We start from the raw sequence: 21501 nt of genomic DNA, 5'->3' as shown, positions 1-21501 counted from the left end.
GAAGAGGTGGTTAAATGGCAAACAGCTCTTTTGACAGCCTTGCTAGAGAGTCAAAGTAGGAGGCCAGGCCTGCCCACCTGAGGTCCTACTAAACCACCCCCCACTTAGGGTGGGGCCTAGAAGGGTGCACCCTAAGAGTATGGGTGACCCAGAAGAGAGGCAGCCTCCATGGAGACTACAACCTAACTGTGAAACTGAAGCTGAATTAAGCTGGCACCAGGTTGCCAGTGCTACCAGGTACCTGGAAGATGCAACCAAAAATCCTCTCTGCAAGAAGATAACATGACCATAGGTCTCTAAAAGTGATTTTTCAAATATAACAATAATTTCAAAAATACCAATAATCAAGTGCACAGGAAGAAAAGAACATATACACAAGAACTCCAAAACTGACGGACGAGAAAAACCAAAACCAAAGTACTCCAGACAGTTCCAAAACTAGACAAAAATTATAAAGCAACTAAAAGGGTCTCTTGTGAAGATGGAAGCTAAAATTTCAACAAACTAAAAACTACAAAACATGACCCTGTAGTTGAAAAAGAATACAATAGAAATTCTAGAACTGAAAAATAAAATAACTGAAATTAAGAATTCAACAGATGGTTTTAACAGCTGATCAGACCCAGTTGAAAACAAAAGTAGTGAACTTGGAAGATATATGAGAAGAAACCATCCAGAATTCAACATGGAAAGTAAAAACAATGGAATAATACAGAAGAATGGTTAAGACACATAGAAATACAGTGAGAATGCCAGAAAACATATCTTTAATGCAATCAAAGGCAAAAAAGGCCAACCTAGAATACTGCACCCAGCTAAAATACCCTTCAAGCATGCAGGTGAAATCAAGCCTCTCTGACACACTGAAAGAATCTGCCACCAGTAAACCTGCTCTAAAGGATGTTCTTCAGGCAGATGAAAAATGATCCCAGATGGAAGTCTGGAGTGTAACAAGAAATGAAAAACAGCAAAAATGGCAGATGCATGGGAAAATTTAAATTAACATTTATGATATAAAATAAGAATAGTATCACTGGGGTTTTAAATATACACAGAAATTAGGGGCTGGCCCCATGGCCAAGTGGTTGAGTTCGTGCACTCTACTTCAGCAGCCCGGGGTTTTGGTGGTTCAGATCCTGGGCACAGACCTGGTGCCGCTCATCAGGCCACACTGGGGAGGCATCCAGCATGCCACAACTAGAAGGACTCATAACTAAAATGTACAACTATGTACTGGGGGCTTTGGGGAAAAAGAAGGAAAAATACAATCTTTTAAAAAAATACATAGACATTAAAATATATAAAAACAATAGCATATAAGCCAGGAGAACGATAGAGTTAAAGAGTTTGAAAGTCCCTGCATTTGCCAGGACAAGAAGGATAAAAGTGTTAACATTCAACTTTAATAATTCAAGACACCTATCACAATTTCTAGGATGTTCATTAATAGACTATTAAAAAGCAGTATATAATTTCCAAGTTATCAGAGGAGAAAAATTTATAATAAAAAAACCCACCCTTCAGGGCCAGTCCCATGGCTGAGTGGTTAAGTTCACGCACTCTGCTTCGTGGCCCAGGGTTTCGCCAATTCAAATCCTGGGCGTGGACATGGCACCGCTCGTCAAGCCATGCTGAGGCAGCGTCCCACATGCCACATCTAGAAGGACCCACAACTAAAAATACACAACTATGTGCTGGGGGGCTTTGGGAGAAAAAGGAAAAATAAAATCTTTAAAAAAAAAAAACCTACCCTTTCAAGGGCAAGATTAGAGGGAAAAAGTAATACAGAATAGACAAGATAAATAAAAAGCACACAGTAAGATGGTAGATTTAAGCTCAAATATATCAGTAATTATACAATATGTAAATAGATTAAATTCTCCAAGTAAAAACCAAAGATTATCAGTTTTGAATTAAAAAATAAACCATATGCTGTTACAAAAGACACAGCTAAAACATAATTACCAAGAGGCTAAAGAAGAATGGGGGGGAAAATACCATGCAAACCTAACGGAAGGAATCAAGTAAACAAACAGTATCCAGTCAAACACACTTTGGGGCAAAAAGCATTAGCAGAGGTAAACAGGGTCACTTCGTAATGATAAAATGTTGCATCCACCAGGGAGATGTAACAATTCTAAGTTTTCATGCACCTAATAACATGGAAATGTAAAACAAAATATAAACCTTAAAATATAACACAGAAATTGACATAACTACAAGGAAAAATAATCAATTCCAATCACAGTGGGAAATTTTCATGTACTTCTCTCAGTAAATCATGGAATAATTGTACAAAAATCCACAAATTACCAACTTTCCCTCAAAGAACACTCCAAGCTTATTAAGTGTACTCTAGCAGAATATTCACAGCAACATTAAACATAATAGACCTAAACTGAAAACAACCCGTATGCCAATCACGAGTAGAATAAATAAATAAAATGTACTATACTCATACAAGTGAATACTATGCAGCAATGAAAATGTAGAAAGCACCACTACAGGCATACAGATAAACCGGCAATCATAACGTTGAGAAAAAGAAACCAACCCAAAAGAATACATATACACATCAATCAACTGATAAGATTCATTTACATAATGTTCAAAAGCACATAAAAGTAAAACTGTAGTGATTACCCTAAAAACCTGTTAACCTTTAGAAGGAAAGAAGTACTATTGGGAGGACACATGTGAACAGCCGTCAAGACTCTGGCAAAGTTGTATTTCTTGACCTGGATGGCAGTAACACATGTACTAATGTTTTAATAATTTATTAAAGTGTAAATCATGTTTATGTGCTTTTTCTATATGTTACTTCCCAGAATTATAAAAAAAATTTTTTAACTTCTAGATACACATTTACCATATAGACATCACCTCAAAGGGAAGGAAGAAAAGAAAAAATACTATAATTTATAAATGTTAATAAAGACAAAAAGAATTTGATGAATACAATAAAAGGTTTTAAATTGTTGAAATAGTCTGTAAGAATTTTCTATTTTTTAGCTGAGTTGTCTGCTTAAAAATATTCAAACCAGCAGAATGGGCCAGAGCTACAGTTGCAGTGCTTGCATCTTCTCCTCTCTGTCCTCAAACAACAGCTCCCTCTTCCTGGTCCTGGCTCTGAGGAGAAGATCCACAGCCTATCCCCTCCCACTTCCCTCCCGCAGCTATGTGGCTGCTGCTTTGCCCTGAGAGGGCTATTGTCACGAGGAGGGAGAGACACCCAATTCACCACTCAGGAAAGAACTGGTGAGCGGATGAGGTGATCTGTGCTCAAGCAAATGAGGCAGCGTTCATGTAGCTCAATCTTTTGATCAATACCAAAATCCTTGATATTGCCCCAAATGTAAATCCTTTACTTTCCTAGGATTCTGCTTAGTGTGTGTGCCCTCGCATGGATATTTATGCCTATATTCATTTCATATGAACAATTAAATATTTTTTAGCATCTTTTATTTAAAAGCATAAAAGAAAGTTCAATGACATATTTCCTTAAAACTCAGGATTTTAAACAAGTATTTTACACATATTGTATATACTAATGTAGCAAAAGCAAATGGCATGCAAAGTTAGAAGGCAATTCCCATTTTACATTTCTTGAGCATTTCTCTTTTAGCACATTTATGCAGACCCAGAAACCAAAACCTGATTTCACCTTCCATACATAAAAAGACTAAAAACAACAGAAGTCGTTAGTCCCCTCAGTACGTATTTCCAGAAGAAAACAAAATGACCTTCAAAATTTCCTATGGGGGGGGCTAAAGGAAAGTCCTATGAGCAGAGAGACCTAGACACCCTAATGGAAATGATTCTCCTGTGAAAGATTCCCATGTGCTTGTTCATGTCCCTGTTTGCTGATGATCAGAGGAAAGCAAGAGGTGGGAGGGGGAAGTATAAAGTGGCAAGGGAAACCAGCCACGGGGCCAGCAAGGATCAGAGATACTGAACAGGGACTAGTTCAAAATGGAGTCAGCTTAGGATCACTGTATTTGCCCTTCTCTCATTTCTAAATGGTCGAAAGTTATTTTGTTGCTTGCTAAGTACTATTTTATGAATGCAAATCACCACAGTACAAAGATACACTGTAGTTGATACATAGATACACTGTAGTCCAACTGTTGTTCCAGAGGGTTCACAGTCTGAGATATCAAAATAACACTGCTCAAAGTAGAACAGCTGTGAAAGGGGTAATGCTTCAGGGCTAAAAGGGTCCCCACTTTGGTGATTTCTATTCTTTAGGAAAATGACATTCAAAAACTTCATGGAAATGTTCATCACAAGGACGATGGAGTTCACCAAGCACAATTCATTAGAGCGGAAGAAGATAATAAAAGCATCAAAACCTGAGCAGTGTCTGAAGAAAGAAAGGAAGAAGGAAGAAACAATCGGGTGATAGTCTGGGGCAAAGCACAGTCATGCACCACACACCAACATTTCCGTCAATGATTGACTGCATGTACAATGGTGGGCCCGTAAGATTAAGTACCATGTAGCCTAGGTGTGTAGTAGGCTACACCATCTAGGTTTGTGTAAGCACACGCTAGGATGTTCGCACAACAAAATCACCTACTGATGCATTTCCCAGAATGTATCCCCATCGTTAAGCGATGCATGACTATATCCTAATTCATTAAAAAAACAAACAAAACCATTTCCTTTCATTTAGAAATCAAGAAGTGTTTGAGACTGGCAGGAAACAACCCTAGACTAGTGGTTGTCAAATTGTCATTCAGAAAGCAAGGTGGGTTCCTAAAGTCGCGTGTTAACAACTGAGCATTTAAGCAGCCCTGACTTCAAAGAGCAGGCCCTGCAGGCCCAGATAGGGCCGTGCATGATGTCCAGTCTATCACAGCACTGGAACTAGTGACCAGTGATGTCACAATTCTAGCCTCTCATTTAACATTATGTGACATTATTTCCATCTCCTAATTTACTAAGTTTCAGGATGGAAAAATCCATTCCATAATTTAACTTGCAATTTTCTGGTCCTCCATTAGCATTGCTGTTGAACGATGCTTTCATATCTCAAATGGCTGTCCCATCTAGGGACATCTTAGAACTCAACCTTTTTATATTTTCTGAAAAGTCTAAAAAGAAACCCTACTTAGCTGATATGAGGAGGAATCTGGTACCTTTAAAGTCCTCTCAAAGGCTACAATTGCCACAGATGTAAGGGACAAATATTTTAAAAATCATTTAATCTTAAACATCATTATTTTCTTTCACGGCAAATAGGAGGTAATCTACAAAGCCATGCCATACGCAAATAAGAGTAGCCAAGGCTACATTTTGGATATGTGAGGAATTCTTAAGCAGTTATTATAAATTAATCATGAGCACTGAAGTAATTACCAAGGTCCTACCATCTGTACCTTCTAAACCAGTGGAGTGAGTAAATATCTAAGACGACAAAAATGACAATGATGGCAACAGTGAACTCCTACAACTCAACAAAGGAAAAACAAACAACCCACTTAAAAAAAATGGGCAAAGGACGTGAAGAGACATCTCTCCAAAGATATACAAATGACCAATAAACATTCCTGCCAAAGGAAGCAAACTCTGAATCATGAAAGCTTCCTGGGAGGTCCTCTCTAGAATAGCTCGGGGCACAGTTAGATAACCTAGAGGCACTGCCAGCCCTCTAGGCCTTCACAGGCCCAAGGAGAATGATAATGACCACAGAAAAGGATAAATCCTGTCAGGGCATAAACCACTGCCATTAAGGTGGCACTGTTAACGGATTCATTGGCAGGAATGGTTGCATATGCTTGTTCAAGCCAAGAGTCAGTCAGGTTTTCTCCCAGTTCTAAATTCCAAAAGTTACTCACCCTCCCCTTAGCGATGGCCTGGGAGATAAGAGTGATGGCATTATGTTTTCAGGTCAATGCCAGAGTAAAGTAAAGAAAGAAAAGAAAAAAGGGTTTCATGTTTAAAGGAGGAAGTCTTGATTCAGCGTCTTGGGAGGAAGCAATCTACATCCATGTTAGATACTGCTCTTCTTCACCAATTTGATTTGAAAGCCTCCAGCATCTGTACAAGAGCAGATGTCAGGCTGAGCCCTCTTTAGCTGTGAGATGTGTGTCCAAGGCTCAGTGCCTTCTAGTTTTGTCAGCAGTGAGGAGCACTTGGGAAGGTCCCTCCTAACAGGGCTTGAGGGCTGTCTTCCTCTGAAGACACTTCCAGAACACCCAGTCACCAGGATCTAGACTGTGACCAACAGGCTCCCTTAAATTGGGATCCAGGAAAGCTTCTTTTTTTTGGGGGGATGGGGGGGGCGGTGATGAAGCTAACTGAGCTAACTTCTATTGCCAATCTTCCTCTTTTTGCTTGAGGAAGATTCACCCTGAGCTAACATCTGTGCCAATCTTCCTCTATTTTGAATGTGGGCCACTGCCACAGCATGGCTACCAATGAGTGGTGTAGGTCTGCACCTGGGAACCAAACCCAGGCCACCAAAGCAGAGTACATCAAACTTAGCCACTAGGCCAGGGGGCCAGCCCCCAATAAAGCTTCTTTAACCTGCTGATGACAGGCTTGAGCATACGACGTTATAAACATACAGTAGCTGGTCTAGTATGAGACAAGAGGGATCAGCAAAAGATGTACACTAACAGTCACTGGTCTGCCAGTGATTGTCTCATGTGGAGTGAGTTTATGTTTCCCAAAGAGGATACCGTGAACAGTCAGCAAGACCATAGGCAATACTTTAGGCCTGGGGAGTCCAGTGGTTTTGGCAAGTTTAGAAATTTAAAGTTTGAGAATCCCATTAGTTCTCTCGACTTTGTCTGATGATTGAGGGTCATCGGGACAATGATAATTCCAAGAAGTGTGCAAGGTTTTCATTAAAGCTCGTATGATTTGCACAGTGAAGTGGGTGCCTTGATGACTGGAGACTATGTAAGGTAAACACATTTTCTAAATTTCTTTGCCACTGTGAGCCTTCTGGCAAGGGAAGTCTTAATCTATCCAGAAAACATACATACAATAACAAGAACATGTTGATAACTCACACCAAGTGGCAGGCGAATGAAGTTCAGCTGCAGGTGTTCAAAGGGTCCAGAAGGAAGACGTCTGAGGCCTCTGAGGACAAAAGCAGTACTTCCAGGCAGACACTTCTGGTAAACTGTTTTTGCAATTTCATAGAAGTCTCCTTACCAACATCTATTGATAATTTGAGTCATCTTACATGCCCCATGGTGGGTGAAGAAATGCAAAAACAGAAAAATGAGCTTTGCCAGGGAGCCAGGGAGAACCAAGTGGCCATCCTGGGTTTCCCATAGCTCCAACAGTTTAATTTATAGCCATTGTTTATCCACCTTAATTTCTCTGACTCAGGAGCAGACTGTTGCCATATTACAACGACATCAGGATAGCAAAAGTCTGGCAAGGAGGGGTCATTTGCAGAAGCATCTACATGTGCCACCTCTTTACAGGTTCTGCTGCTGCTGCCTTTGCCTGAAAGCTAGGGAATTTTCCTGATACTCAGATTCAGTCCTTCTAGGGTAAGCCTCAATTTTGATGACAGACAACATTTCATACCAGCACGTATCAGACTTCCAGGAATTTCACACAATTTCTGGGATGCTTATAACATATACCTCTACAGACACAACACTAAGAAGGGTTAGTGTTTTTTCTTATTTGACAATGCTTCCCATGTAATTTAACATATCAAATAAGACATTCGTGTAACATTTCCCCTTTTATAAGAAGAACAAACTCTTCAAAATATTACAGGGGCCCTCTGGAAAATTTCAAAATTTGTTCAGGGTCAAAAAGACTTCATTTAGAATTTGATTTGGGGGAAATATGTTTTAAAAAAATATCAAAAAGTTTTAAAACACTCGGTTCAGGTCACTGTGAAACATTATGTAGTCATCTATTTAACCAAAATGACAATTAAAAACTTCACAGGCAAATACTGAAGGTTACATAGTTCTCAGCAAAATTAACTCTTGCAATATCGAGAAGAATAGGTTTACTTAAATAATCAAAGACTTGATAAAGCACAGAAAATAACTCTGATAAAACACAAAATTTTTTTTTCTAGGCAGATTACTTTAAAAGGCAAGGAAAACCTTCTACAATCTCTTATCAAGAGCAGACCAATAGGAGAGTGATGTCAGCATCATGGCAGAGTGAACTTGCCCAGGAACTCTCTCCCCTCCAACATACAACAAAAAGGAGCAACCATATTCCAATGGATAATACCCTAACAGCACAAAAATCCTTGGAGAGTCACGGTGGCCACATGACAGAAGGCGGAGAGGCTTGAGCCCCCTCAAGGAGCTGGAATGGGATGAGAGAAAACTTTGCTCCCTCCCCTAAAGACTGGGATTGCTGCCGTGGGAGGCTCCGAGAGGGAAGGGGTGGGGGAGGGGTCGCACAACTGCGGGATCACCCAGGATGCCCATGGGCCCTTGCAGCCTAGAGGTAAAGCCCTCTAACGGGTGAAAGCTTTCAGGTGCCGTGACCTCATCAAGCCAGGATCCCAGGAGACCAGAGAGCGAGAGCTGATCCAGAAACCAAGACTGCACATGGAGAAAGCGCCCCTCCCTGGACCTGCGTGGCACCATCTCGGCTGAGGGTGGAGGGCTCAGAATACGCCGCTCTCAACCCCCACCCAGTGGCGATAGGCTGTAACTGCAACCGAATAATATCACAATGTGGAAAGTCCTGTCCTTCCAACATCAAATCTCCAGACCAGAAAGAAAACGACAAGCACCTATAACTCAGTCCTGAGGATGCATAAATAAGTAAACTAAACAACAATGAATTCAAAATAGCTATCATCAAAAAACTCAATGAGGTAAAAGAGAATATAGAGAAACAATTCAATGAGTTCAGGAGGTACTTCACAAAAGAGATCAAAACTATAAATAAGAATCAATCAGAAATATTAGAGATGAAAGACAATGGAAGAGATAAAACAAAATAGGATTCCCTCAATGCCCGTGTGGACACCATAGAGGAGCGAATAAGCATAATCAAAGATAGACATGTTGAAATGCTCCAGACAGAGGAGCAGAGAGAACTAAGACTAAAAAGAAATGAAGAAGGTCTCTGAGAAATATCCAACTCAACGAGGAAATGCAACATAAGAATTATAGGTATTAAAGAAGGTGAAGAGAAGGAGAATGGAGCAGAAAGCACGTTCAAAGAAATAATACCAGAGAACTTCGCAAATCTAGAGAATGAGAGGGAAATATGTGTAGAAGAAGCTTCCAGATGTCTTAGATTTGTCAATGTAAAAAGGCCTACGGCAAGGCATATAGTAGTAAAACTGGCAAAAATGAATGACAAAGAAAGAATAGTCAGGGCAGCAAGGCAGAAGAAAATAACCTACAAAGGAACCCCTATCAGACTTTCAGCAGATTTCTCTGCAGAAACCTTACAAGCTGGGAGAGAATGGAATGGCATATTCAAAACTTTAAGAGATAAAAATCTTCAGCCAAGAATATTCTATCCAGCAAAAATACCCTTCAGATATGAGGGAGAAATTAAATCTTTCCCAGACAAACAAAAGCTAAGGGACTTTATACCCATGGGACCCCCACTACAAGAAGGCCCTCATACCTGAAAAAAGAAAAAAAGGGAGAAAGGGCTCACAAAACACAGAGTAAGGAGACAAATAGGTAGATAGAATCAGAATAGGATAGCAAATATTCAACTATAGCATTAGGCTAAAGGGAAGGAAGACACCAAAAACAAAGACAATCTTGTCACTTTAACCACAAACTCACAACACAAGTCGGAATAAGATATGAGAAAAACAACTTAGGAGGGGAGGAGGAGAGGGACTGAATCAGTTTAGACTAAGGAAATAAGAGGCCATCAGAAAATGGACTATGTTATGCACGAGATTCTGAATACAAACTTCAGGGTAGCCACTAAACTAAGAAGCAGAACAGAGACACAAAAAATAAATAAGGAAAAAACAAAGAAACACATCATTAAAAAACTGCATAATTCAATGGGTAGACCAAAACACATAGGATGAGAAACGAAGGAAATGCGGGAAAACCACAAAACGAGTGATAATAATGACATCATTAAGCCCTCATACATCAATAATCACCCTCAATGTAAACGGATTGAACTCTCCAATAAAAAGACACATAGTGGCAAGACGGATTAAAGAACAACATCCAACAATTTGTTGCCTCCAGGAAACACATCTCAGCTCCAATGACAAACACAGGCTCAGAGTGAATGAGTGGAGGACGATACTCCAAGCTAATGGCAAACAAAAGAAAGCAGGTGTCACAATACTTAGACAAAGTAGACTTCAAGATAACGTAGGTAAAGAGAGACAAAGAGGGACAATATATGATGATCAAAGGGACACTCCATCAAGAAGAAATAACGCTTATAAATATGTATGCACCCAACACAGGAGCACCAAAGTTCATGAAGCAACTATTAACAAACCTGAAAGAAGATATTAAAAATAACACAGTAAGAGTAGATCAATAGTCCAACAAAACTTTGTCCTTTTATCAGGTGAAAAATTTTTAGTTTACTTACACATAAGTACACTATTGATATCAAAGCTTATTTTAAAACCCTCATAATAACAGTCCAATTTTTAGCTCAACTTGTCTTCACAAGGCAAGATTTTCTTTTTTTCTCTCTTTTTTCCCAATCTGAAACAACCACGACAAAATTACCATTTTTTTCCTTTAAAAAAAATACATCTCCATACCTCATGCTTTCCCTTAACTAAAAACACATCCTACATTCCTTGCATATAGAGTTGTTACTCTTATTGTTTCTAATAGCTTTAATTACATATATTAATTAAAATTCTTAACCCTTAGAAGACTTCATTTCTTTTTATTTATTTTTATTGCAGTAACATTGGATTACATTATATAGCTTCCAGATGTACACCATAATATTTTTAATTCTGTATAGATTACATCGTGTTCACCACCCAAAAACTAACTATAGTCCATCACCTCACATGTGAGCCTCATCGCTCCTTTTGCCCTCCCCCCCCTTCCCCCATGGTAACCACCAATCCAATCTCTGTTGCTATGTGTTTGTTTGTTGTTTTTATAGAAGAGTTCATTTCTAGTGAAAACTAAGAATAAGCAATTTTGAATTATCTTTTATATTAGCAGTCTATAGCCTGGCAAATTTTACAAATACCTTTTATAACTTTTAGAAACATGTTTTTCAGTGTGGTATAAAACATGTTTACTAATAGACCCAAACATCTTAGTTCCTCTGTAATAAGAGGCCAAAAGTAGGTAAATTTAGGCTTGTTTAGCAATTAATGTTTCAGCATTTTATCTTATTTGGAAATGATCTAGACATTCAATTAATTCCCATCATTTAATTTAACTAATTCTAAGGTTTCAGGTTACCAAGGAGATTTGGGAAACTATCTAAGTAGCTATATCATGAAATGTAATTGTTGCTAAAAAGTTTATCTATAAACTCTTAACCCACTGACATCTACCTAAATCATTTGCTCCCAACGATTATGTTTAGTTTACCCTTGAAAACTTCGTGAGACACTAGACAAAATCAGTCATCATTCTAAATTATTTTTTTGCTGACAAATTTTGCAACAGAGATAATAGGAATTTGACTAGCAAACCCAAGTAAAATAAAAATTGTCTATCTGCATTATATTTAATGCTGGTAACTCTGCAGACATGACTGTTTTCATTAAACCAACAAACTTAAACTAGTTTTAATACCTAATATTTTCCTAGATCATGTGAACCTGAAATTCATTTGGGCTAGTTTTTATTATATTTCTGAGAGTTTAATTTAGATAAGTACTTAATTTTCTTTAAGCCAGTTACATAGAGCTCTTTTTACAAATTAATTTTAGCAATACCATCTGGAGGCAAAAAAATATATATCCCACATCTACAACATACATATATAGACACATACACACAGATGCAAAGAGAGACCTCATAGTTACTAATATTTGTGGAGAGGACATTTAAAGTTTTTCATAAGCCAAATTTCCAAATACTTGCCCTCTTTCATTCTTTTTTTTTTTCTTTCCTGATGGGAAACATTTACATTTCTCTTAGGTCCTAGAGAAGATGGGGATAGAAAATTTATATCACAAAGGCACAGATTAAGTGTAGACAATTCTGTTTCCAATGTGCTGATCTTTTCTGGCTTTTTGAGAGAAATAGATGAGGTATGGAGGATTGGCAAAAAGGGCAGGTTAACTTTGAATATCTAGAGCCACATCTTTGGCCCTGCAGAGATTTGTAAGACAAAGACAACTGTTTCCAATTCCCCCAAGAATTGGGTTATGACCCAATTTTGTTTTAGGTACCTGTTAGCCCTTTAATTTTTCATTAGCCTATTGCGACGAATCTTTCAATGAGGCTATTTTTGAATTCTGAAAGCTTCTGGAGGCTTCTGCATAGCCCTTGCTTTTAAGTGTACATTTTAAATGATCTTATCTATTTGGAACATATCCCATAAAGAACACTGTAATTCCCCTGAGGGCGGGCAGCAGTTTGCTAGGTCCCTGGCTGCATATAGAGTTTAACCCACATTTCCATCCAGCCATGTACAGCTGCAAAAGGTATGCAACTCACATTTCTCTTCAGCCATATTTTGGAGCCCCAATTTGATGGCTACAAAGCCAAGCTCTCAGGACACACAACAAGCTTAGCAAGATTTTTCCATTTTTGTAAATATTTATTGCTTCTGAGATCACAGCTCTTAGACATAAAATAAGCGAGTGTTCCAGAAAGTGGCATGCTCAACTCTTTGGATATAAAGGATCCCTTTTTTTCTTTTTTTAGCTACACCTTTGGATTTCCCAAAGCCAAACTAATACCTAAGTTCTTTGGCTTCTGAGATTCTCTTTTAGCAATAGCCTTTACTTCCTGTGCACATTAATCAAAACCAACAGTATTCAAGGAAATGGAACTGTGGACATCAGCAGTAACCAAAGAACCAGAAACTAGGAAAATGATTGAACCAGCAGATCTCAAAGAATGGGGACTGTGGCCTGATTCCAAACAAATGGAGAGCTGTAGCTGCCACCAGTAGTTAATAACATGGAAGCTGGAGAAGGATTTCAAACAGGGAATTGCAGGCTAACCCGTCAGCACTTCCCAGTGTGGAAACTAGGGATAGCACCAAGGGCTGGGGTTTAGACGGCCCTGTAGATGGGCCAAAAGAAGGCCCTGTGTGCACCTCCAGCAATCCCTAGCATGGACTAAACCAAGAGACTCCAGTAAATGGAGACTGCAGACCAGAACTGGGGAAAGGACTAAACTAGAAGCCCCGGTAAATGAGGACGGTGCGCTGAAAATGGGGGAGGCATAAACCAAACACTGGGGAACTGTGGACTGAACCAAAGGCTTGGGACTAGGATTCCAGATGAAACTGTCTGCCAGCTCAAGCTCACCCGCTAAGACCTGGACTGGAAAGCCAATTAAACAGGGAGCTTCAACACAAAGAAAGTGAAGCTCAAACTGAGAAGAACCTACCCATGGCCCTTGGAAAGAGCAAGAAAGACAGTGAACTTAAAAAGGGGTTCGTGGTGCCACGCCTGTGTTTCTCGTTGTCTCTGAATGCCACTGGAAGTTCACTTCAGATCCCATTGCTGCCAAAAAATCTGTTAAAAAACAAAATTCAACCGAATAAATTTGAAGATCCAGTTGGCTTTATTAAATGACTCATGAGCCAGGCAGCATCCCATCTAGCAAGTACAGAGATACTCCAAGGAACTGTACAAAATGGAATCTTTTTGTAGGCAAAAAAGTGGGGCAAGAAAGTTGTTAGCAAAAAAAGAGAAAAGATTGTTTCAGATCAGGTCATCTTCTCTTGGGAGAAAGGGATGGCCCGAGTCTTATTATGCAGATTACCTTCCTAGTGTTCATCAGGAAATTTCAGCCTGGGAGAGGTGGAAACTGCAATGAAGTCTTGATTTGCTGTCATGGGGGGCAAGTGACTCCATTTGGGGCCTGTTATTTCTTTCTTTTCAACTATCAAAAAACACAGAAAATAGCAAGTGTTGGTAAGGATATGGAAAAATTGGAACTCCTGTGCTCTGCTGGGTAGGAATACAAAATTGTGTAGCCACTGTGGAAAACAGTATGGCGGTTCCTAACATAATTAAACATTGAATTACCATATGATCCAGCAATTCTACTTCTATGCATACACCCAAAAGAACCGAAAATAGGGACTCAAACAGGTATCAGTATACCCATATTAATAGCATCATTATTCATATTAGTCAAAATATGGAAATAACTCAAATGGCCATTGGCAGATGAATGGATAAACAAAATAACTATATACAAACAATGGAATACTATTCAGCCTTAAAAAGGAAGGAAATGCCGATACATACATGGATGAACCTTGAAAACATTACACTAAGAGAAATAAGCCAGATACAAAAGGACAAACATTGTATGATTCTACTTACAAAAGATACCTACACTAGCCAGGCTCATAGAGGCAGAAAATAGAACGTGAGTTGTCAGGAGCTGGGGGCAATGTGGGAGGTAGGGAGTTATTGTTTAAAGGGTACAGAGTTTCAGTTTGGGAAAATGGAAAAGTTCTGGAGTAGGATGGTGGGGATGGTTGCACAACAATGTGAATGTAATTAAGGCCACACAATTGTACACTTAAAATGGTAAATTTTATGGTATGTATATTTTACCACAATTTAAAAAAAAGACAGACGTGGAGTGGCTCCAGTCAAAGCAGAGGCAGGGCCTGGAGCACACCCTGCATGCCCGCTCTGCCCTCCCCACTAAAGCCCCCTCCTCACAACAGTCCTGCACACACTGCTGCTTGCCCAGCCGACAGCCTTAACCCCTCTGCTGCTTCCTTGACAAGAGAATCAGTTTTGTCCAGGAACCTCACGACCACGAGTCTTGAGGGAGGCTGAGATCTTCCCCAATGCCAAGGGTCAATCTCGATTAATGCCAACCAGTGGATCACAAACATTTTGTTCTCAGGACCCCTTTAAGCTCTTAAACATTACTGAGGACATTACTGAGAGCTTTTGTTTTGTACATTTACCAGTATTTACCATATTAGAAATTAAAACAGAAAAATTTAAAACCCAAGAATACACAGGCACACATTCCATTAGCTGACAGAGCAACGACATCATGTAACCTCTTGACAATTCCACTGCCCACTAGTGAGAAAGTAAGAGTAGAAAACTCAAACAATGTCTTAGCATTATAATGAAAATAGTTTGGCCCTTGTCACCCCCTGAAAGGGTCTCAGGGATACCCAAGGGTCCCTGAGCCACATTTTGATAATGCTAGTGTAGACCAGTCATGGTATTTCCATCTGCCTGCTACCAACTGTAGAAACAGGCAACATTATGCAACTCTCATCAATGAGAACTCAGCTTCAGCTGGAGGGTTTCTGAGAGTCTGTCTCAATCTTAACTAAATTCATGTTTTTCCATATTAGACACTGTAGTCTTCACGCGACACTTAGAATAGCAGTAGTCGCCTTGGGATCCAGGACTAAGTACGCCTGAGAGAACTAACCAACATGTTAAGCACAGAGAAGGACCTGGGTCCTCTCCTTACTGTAGGTGAGGCAATGAAGTAGCCAAGCTAGGAATTTCCCTTTTGCCTTAGGCCGCCTTCCGCTGGATTTCCTGTTACCTGCAGTCAGACACATCCTAGACGGTACATCTCCTCAGAGCCCAGCGTGCTGAGCGCACTGTGAAAACCACTGCTGTCCACAGGACCTGGCACGTAGCAGACACTCAAAAAATACTTGTTGAACAAATGTGTGAATACATAAATAAGTAAACAAACAAATCCACTATGGCTATTGTAGAGGAGAGACTAAGACAGATAAAATTCTGACTGATTTTTTGTTGATAGGAGCCCTTGTAGCTCCCAGATGGTTAACATGTCAAACAAATCTCATTATAAACCTCACAGTATCAAAAATGGCCACATATTGTACCTGTCAGGGGTCCAAGAGAGTCTGAAATGGCTTTCCTTTGGTCTGCACATCTCCAAGCCAGAGGTATGAGAGGTAAGTCTATACATGCCAAATATCGACTGCAACCTACTCAAAGAGGAAACCTCATGAAGAACACTATTTCTTTCCCATTTCCACTGAGCATAAGTCAACTGAGGTCGCTTCTCCCATGAAATGAGCACCAAATAGAGATTTATGAACAGAATGTTATAAAATACACTGTTTATGGAAGGAAAAAAAGAAACAAATCAAATACCTAGCCTACAATCAATGTCATCAACTAACAGCACAATCGCCTTGTCAGAAAATATTTAAAACCTCCAGAAATATAATCAAATATAAAATTTTCAAATTTATGTTCAACTATGCTTAAGCTTGACAACATTCTTCCTCTTCCTTACTGAAAGCCTGACACTAGTATTTTTCATTTACTTTAAGTAATGTTTCTTTGCTTCATTATTTTGAGATTGGTCAATTTGCCCCTGTGTTTGTGGCTTTTTCTTAAAAAGCTACAATAAAATATTCTTGTCCCCATAAAATGCTTATGAAAGAAACAATGATATTTTTTCCCTTAAAACAATGAGGTTTTAAAAAAGTTCCACTAGGAGGAGCTGGCTTTTTCTCTGTTGAGTCAGCAGTGTTTTGCCTCTAAGATAGTCTAATCAAAAACACAGACCAGAAATTTGCAGATAATTTCGAACAAACTCCCGGTCTGAGGAATCAGAGGCGGCAACTGCAATCCAGGTGCACTGTACACACTCTTCAGACAACTTTGCAAAGAATGAAGGAAATTTAATCTAGCAGATAATTCTGTCTGGTGATTTACTGAGCTCCATCCTCCCACTCATGTCCCTTGTTATGTGGGGAAAAGAGCTGCTCTCTGGCACTGGCTTCCCCACCGAAGCATCCCTCCAGGACAATGCTTGCCTTTGGAGCTGCTAAGACAGAAACACCTACCTTGTTCTCCATCAGAGCACAGCAACCTTCCCACATACATCCTGTTAGAAATAGTGGTTACCTACTTTCCTTGTATTCTTGTCCTCAATTCATTATCTGACAGTAAGACTGTGAGCTTTTCATGAAACCAGTTGGAAAAAGGGGCCGAGGAGGACACTAGACATTAAAATATTAGAAATCTTCTTGCCTTTATCACTAGTGACTTGGCTCCAAGTTATTTCTGCCTCTTTCCACCCTTGGTTCTACTCAGAATTTATTACTAAATAAACAAAGACAAAATAGATTAACAACTTGAAGGTAAGATGTGAAACCATAAAACTCATAAAAGAAAATACAGGCAGTACAATCTTTGACATTGGTTTTAGAAGGATCTTTTCGAATGCCATGTCTACTCAGGAAAGGGGAACAAAAGATAAAATAAACAAACGGGACTTCATCAGACTAAAAAGCTTCTGTGAGGCAAAGGAAACCAGGAACAAAATGAAAAGACAACCCACTAACTGGGAGAAAATACTTGCAAATCATCTATCTGACAAGGGGTTAATCTCCAAATTATATAAAGAACTCATACAACTCAACAACAACAACAAAACCCAATCAAAAAATGAGCAAAGGATATGAACAAACATTTTTCCAAAGAAGATATAGGTCAACAGGCACCTGAAAAGATGTTCAACATCACTAATCATCAGGGAAATGCCAATCAAAACTACAATGAGGTATGACCTGACATCCGTTAGAACAGCTATAATCACGAGGACAAAAAACGACAAATGTTGGAGAGGATGTGGAGAAAACGGAACCCTTGTACACTGCTGGTGGGAATGAAACTAGTACAGCCACTATAGAAAACAGTATGGAGATTTCTCAAAAAATCAGAAATAGAAGTAAGTACTATATGACCCAGCTATCCCACTACTGGGTATTTATCCAAAGAACTTAAAATCAACAGTTTGCAGAGACTTATGCACCCCTATCTTCACTGCGGCATTATTCACAATAGCCGAGATGTGGAAGCACCCCAAATGCCCATCGACTGATGATGGGATAAAGAAGGTGTGGCGTATATAAACAACTGAATACTACTCAGCCATAAAAAAAAGACAAAATCATCCCATTTGCAAAACATGGATGGACCTCAAGGGTATTATGTTAAGCAAGATAAGCAAGACAGAGAAAGATAAACACTTTGTGATTTCACTCATATGTGGAAGATAAACAAATACATGGACACAGAGAACAGATTAGTGGTTACCAGAGGGGAAGGGGATTGTGGAATGGGCATAAGGGGTAAAGGGGCACATATGTGTGGTGACTGACAAATAACAATGTACAACTGAAATTTCACAATGTTATAAACTATTATGACCTCAAATAAATAATAAATAAATAAATAAAAACCAAGAATCCCATACACTTATTGGGAACCTACTTTAAGACAGGAACTCTGAAAAACATTGCAAATAAAAAGATGGCAGTGTTCCTTGTGCTCAAGCAATTTGTGGCTGATGAGGAAATCAGGATGTGTAAACAGATAAAACATAATGCCTTGTGCAAAGTGTTGGCATAGAAGGAAACAGGGGTGCTGCAGGGAGCATCAAAAAGGGGCACCCCACCCAGCCAAGGGGGTGTCAGACGCTTCCAGACAGAAACAACGCCTGAGCTAAGCAAGTTCATTAAGTCTGAGCAGGAGTGAAGCAGGCACAAACATCCAAACCAAACACAGGATGCTACTACACTGCACAGGGGGACTTAAGTTACCCTTTGATCCATGTTTTTCCAACTTTAAGAAAAACTGTTGCTAGCTCCTACAGTTGTCTAAAATAATTTTATTCTGTTTAATACTTACAAACGTAAAACTGGTACACTTGTAATTCTTAGACAATTACAAAATTTTTTAAAACGCATAAACTAAATACCAACAAATCTACAAAATGGATAAAATTTCAATCAACAAAATGAATTCAATGTGATCAATGATGTAGGTTACTGAACCTCACTTGAACTAGGCATGAGAACTTGGTACTGGCTGCTACCAGTAGCTTCTGTTGAGTTTGCTGGTCCTACCATATGCTGGGGATGACTAAATTCACCTGCCACTTTTCTTTTTGAACTACAGTGAAACAGAAATCTCTCACTCAGCTCAAACACATTAATTACGTTTTCACCTCTGTTCATTTTTCAATATCTAAAAGTAGTGCTACTTGGCACCATTACAAACACAACTGCAGGCAGTGACATCTTCAGACACTGTTTAGTTATAATTGTGGGTATTTAGGTGTTTAGAAACAATTCAATTTTTTAAATTACCATCAAAATGAAAAATATAAGGTGAAATCCTTGTAGAGAACCACAGTATCCTAATAAATCCCACCTGCTTAATCCCACTCATCTTCTGGGGGCTGCGAGCCTCTGAAGGAGGAGTTTAAACAACTGTATGCCATGGGTCACTGAACTCACAAAGAAAAGCATTTTTGTGGTTAGCCTTTAGTATTATGTAAAACCAAATATCTCACTTTATTTCCTTTAAATCCTCAGGCCACATGACTTCCAGTTAAGATGGCACAGTAAATTCACTCTTTGATGGATCCTCTCTACTCCAAACACAGCAAAGAGAGAGGAAATAGAAGAAGAGAAAACCAAAAGGATGCAGGCAAGCTCAAACATAATATAAACATTTCTGTGAAATAGATATGGAGCAGAAACATGAAGAAGTCCTCAAAGTTAAAGCCTTGATCCTTCTAAGCTCAGGATGCAAAAATAGGCACCGAAACTGGAAGTATGAATCCTATAAGATTTGGAGGCTAAACACAAAGACCTAGCAGCACTGCCTGAAGACAGCATCAAAGGTGACTCCGACCCCTGAAGAAGGCTGGCAGTTCCTGTCTCATATGGAGCTGTGGCCTAGGGCGGAGGGAGGACACAGGCCAGCGAGCGGTCAGGAACGCACTGAAGCAGCCTGTGATTGCCTAAGTACCTTCACCGCCCCTGCAGTTCTGGACTGGGGTTCCATGGAAGCCAGACGGAGACAACCACAAAACTGCTAAACGAGGAAGAGTGAGCAGAGGGGGAGACAGAGAGGCTGATTGCCATGAACAAACGAATGAAAACAATACAAAATATATCTCACTCAAAACACGCCATTCAACCAAAGTTCTAAAGTACACGGAGAAATCTAACGCCAATAAAGGCAACTAACGAAACCGGCCATCAGACAGCTCACTCACTTTAGATGAAATTAATATATAAAATGGTCCAACAAAATAAGTCTGTTTAAGATGGGCTTTAAGAAAGCTAATTAAAAAAGAATAAGAAATTATAAAACAAACGGGCAGAATTAAAACAAGAAGAGGTTAAAAAAGAACCAATTGGAAATTATGTAAATGAAGAATACAGTCATTAAAATTAAAAACTCAGATACCCTAGACTGGACAGAATTCAAGAAAGAACTGGTAAACTTGAAGATAATACTAAGGAATCGACTCAGAATGCAGCCCAGAAAGAAAAGAAGAAAAATATGAAAGCATAGTTCAGAAACACGAAGGATAGCTCCATAAACACTGAGGAGGGGTCACAGCAGAAGAAAGTGAAGAGAATGCAAGAGAAGTGAGATATAAGGAGATAAGCTAAGAATATTCAAGAAATACAGGAGTTCTCAGATTAAAAGAACATTCTAAATACCAAAAAAGATAATTTAAACAAACAAATAAGCAGATAATTAAATCAATTTAAAAATCCACATAAACTAAAATATTAATTATAAAAAGAAAATCTCAAAAGCTACCCGAGAGCACCTTGAGCATCCACTGGCTCTGCCAGGTCACAAAGCTCAGGAGGCTGGCTGCTGGCGCTGCAGCCCAGACAAGCTGAGCCCACCGACGCCTGGCAGCCTGCGGAGACATAGGGAATGAGCCGCTCAGATCCACACGCTCAGGCTGATGCAGAAGGCTCACAGCAGTTTGCCTCCTCCTTATCCGTAGGTGCATAGCCTAAGCTGTCTGGAAAGGAACCTGATTTGGAGGATCACTGATGATTCATAATTAGAAAAATGATCTTGGAAAATTGATAAAACACAACACACATCAGAATTGTTACATAAAGACTAGAGCCACAATTTTCTTTTTTTTAAGTTAGTAAACCTCTCATTTAAGTTCCCCTGGAAAGCAGAGCTCAGGCAAGCTAGAGAAGGTACAGACCTGAATTCGCTTCACTTCCAGACAGAAAGACCTCTCCCAAAACCACCCATAGGCTGCTATCCAAGTTGGGCACCGGAAGTCACCTGAGGGGACGGCTGGGACCCAGGCCCTAGAACCAGCCACGGGAGTCTCAGAAGCTTTCTAAAAGATAGGTTATGGCCCAAGAGCACCACCTACTGAAACAGTCCCAAGGGATGATGCAGTCCATTACTGAACAATGGCTACATACCCACCTCTTCCCAACTGTTTACCTTGGCTTCAGAAAACTACGACTGTGAAAGGAGGGACTTCGTATCATTTCAACCTAACTGGCTGTATCTTTCTCTTTTAAAACTAGGGCCCTTGCCAAGACCTCCTGAGAAACAACAGG

The 21501-nt window shown here is 39.5% G+C and overlaps 1 protein-coding gene across 11 annotated transcripts in view; it reads right to left on the bottom strand.

The window, feature by feature from the left end:
* The window catches only part of FANCC (FA complementation group C), a 244063-nt gene that overhangs the window by 162587 nt on the left and 59975 nt on the right, over positions 1-21501 (bottom strand). For 3 of the 11 annotated variants that reach the window (XM_070589943.1, XM_070589950.1, XM_070589944.1), the window contains one exon: positions 13875-13994. The exons of the other annotated variants lie outside the window; for them this stretch is intronic. The gene's annotated coding sequence lies outside the window, so the exon portion shown is untranslated. The remainder of the gene's footprint in view (positions 1-13874; positions 13995-21501) is intronic. 11 annotated transcript variants of the gene reach the window in all.

The sequence above is a fragment of the Equus przewalskii genome, chromosome 22, assembly GCF_037783145.1.
Source record: "Equus przewalskii isolate Varuska chromosome 22, EquPr2, whole genome shotgun sequence".
Lineage (NCBI taxonomy): Eukaryota > Metazoa > Chordata > Mammalia > Perissodactyla > Equidae > Equus > Equus przewalskii.
Note: the sequence above shows the minus strand (reverse complement) of the source record. Positions and strands in the feature narration are given on the sequence as shown.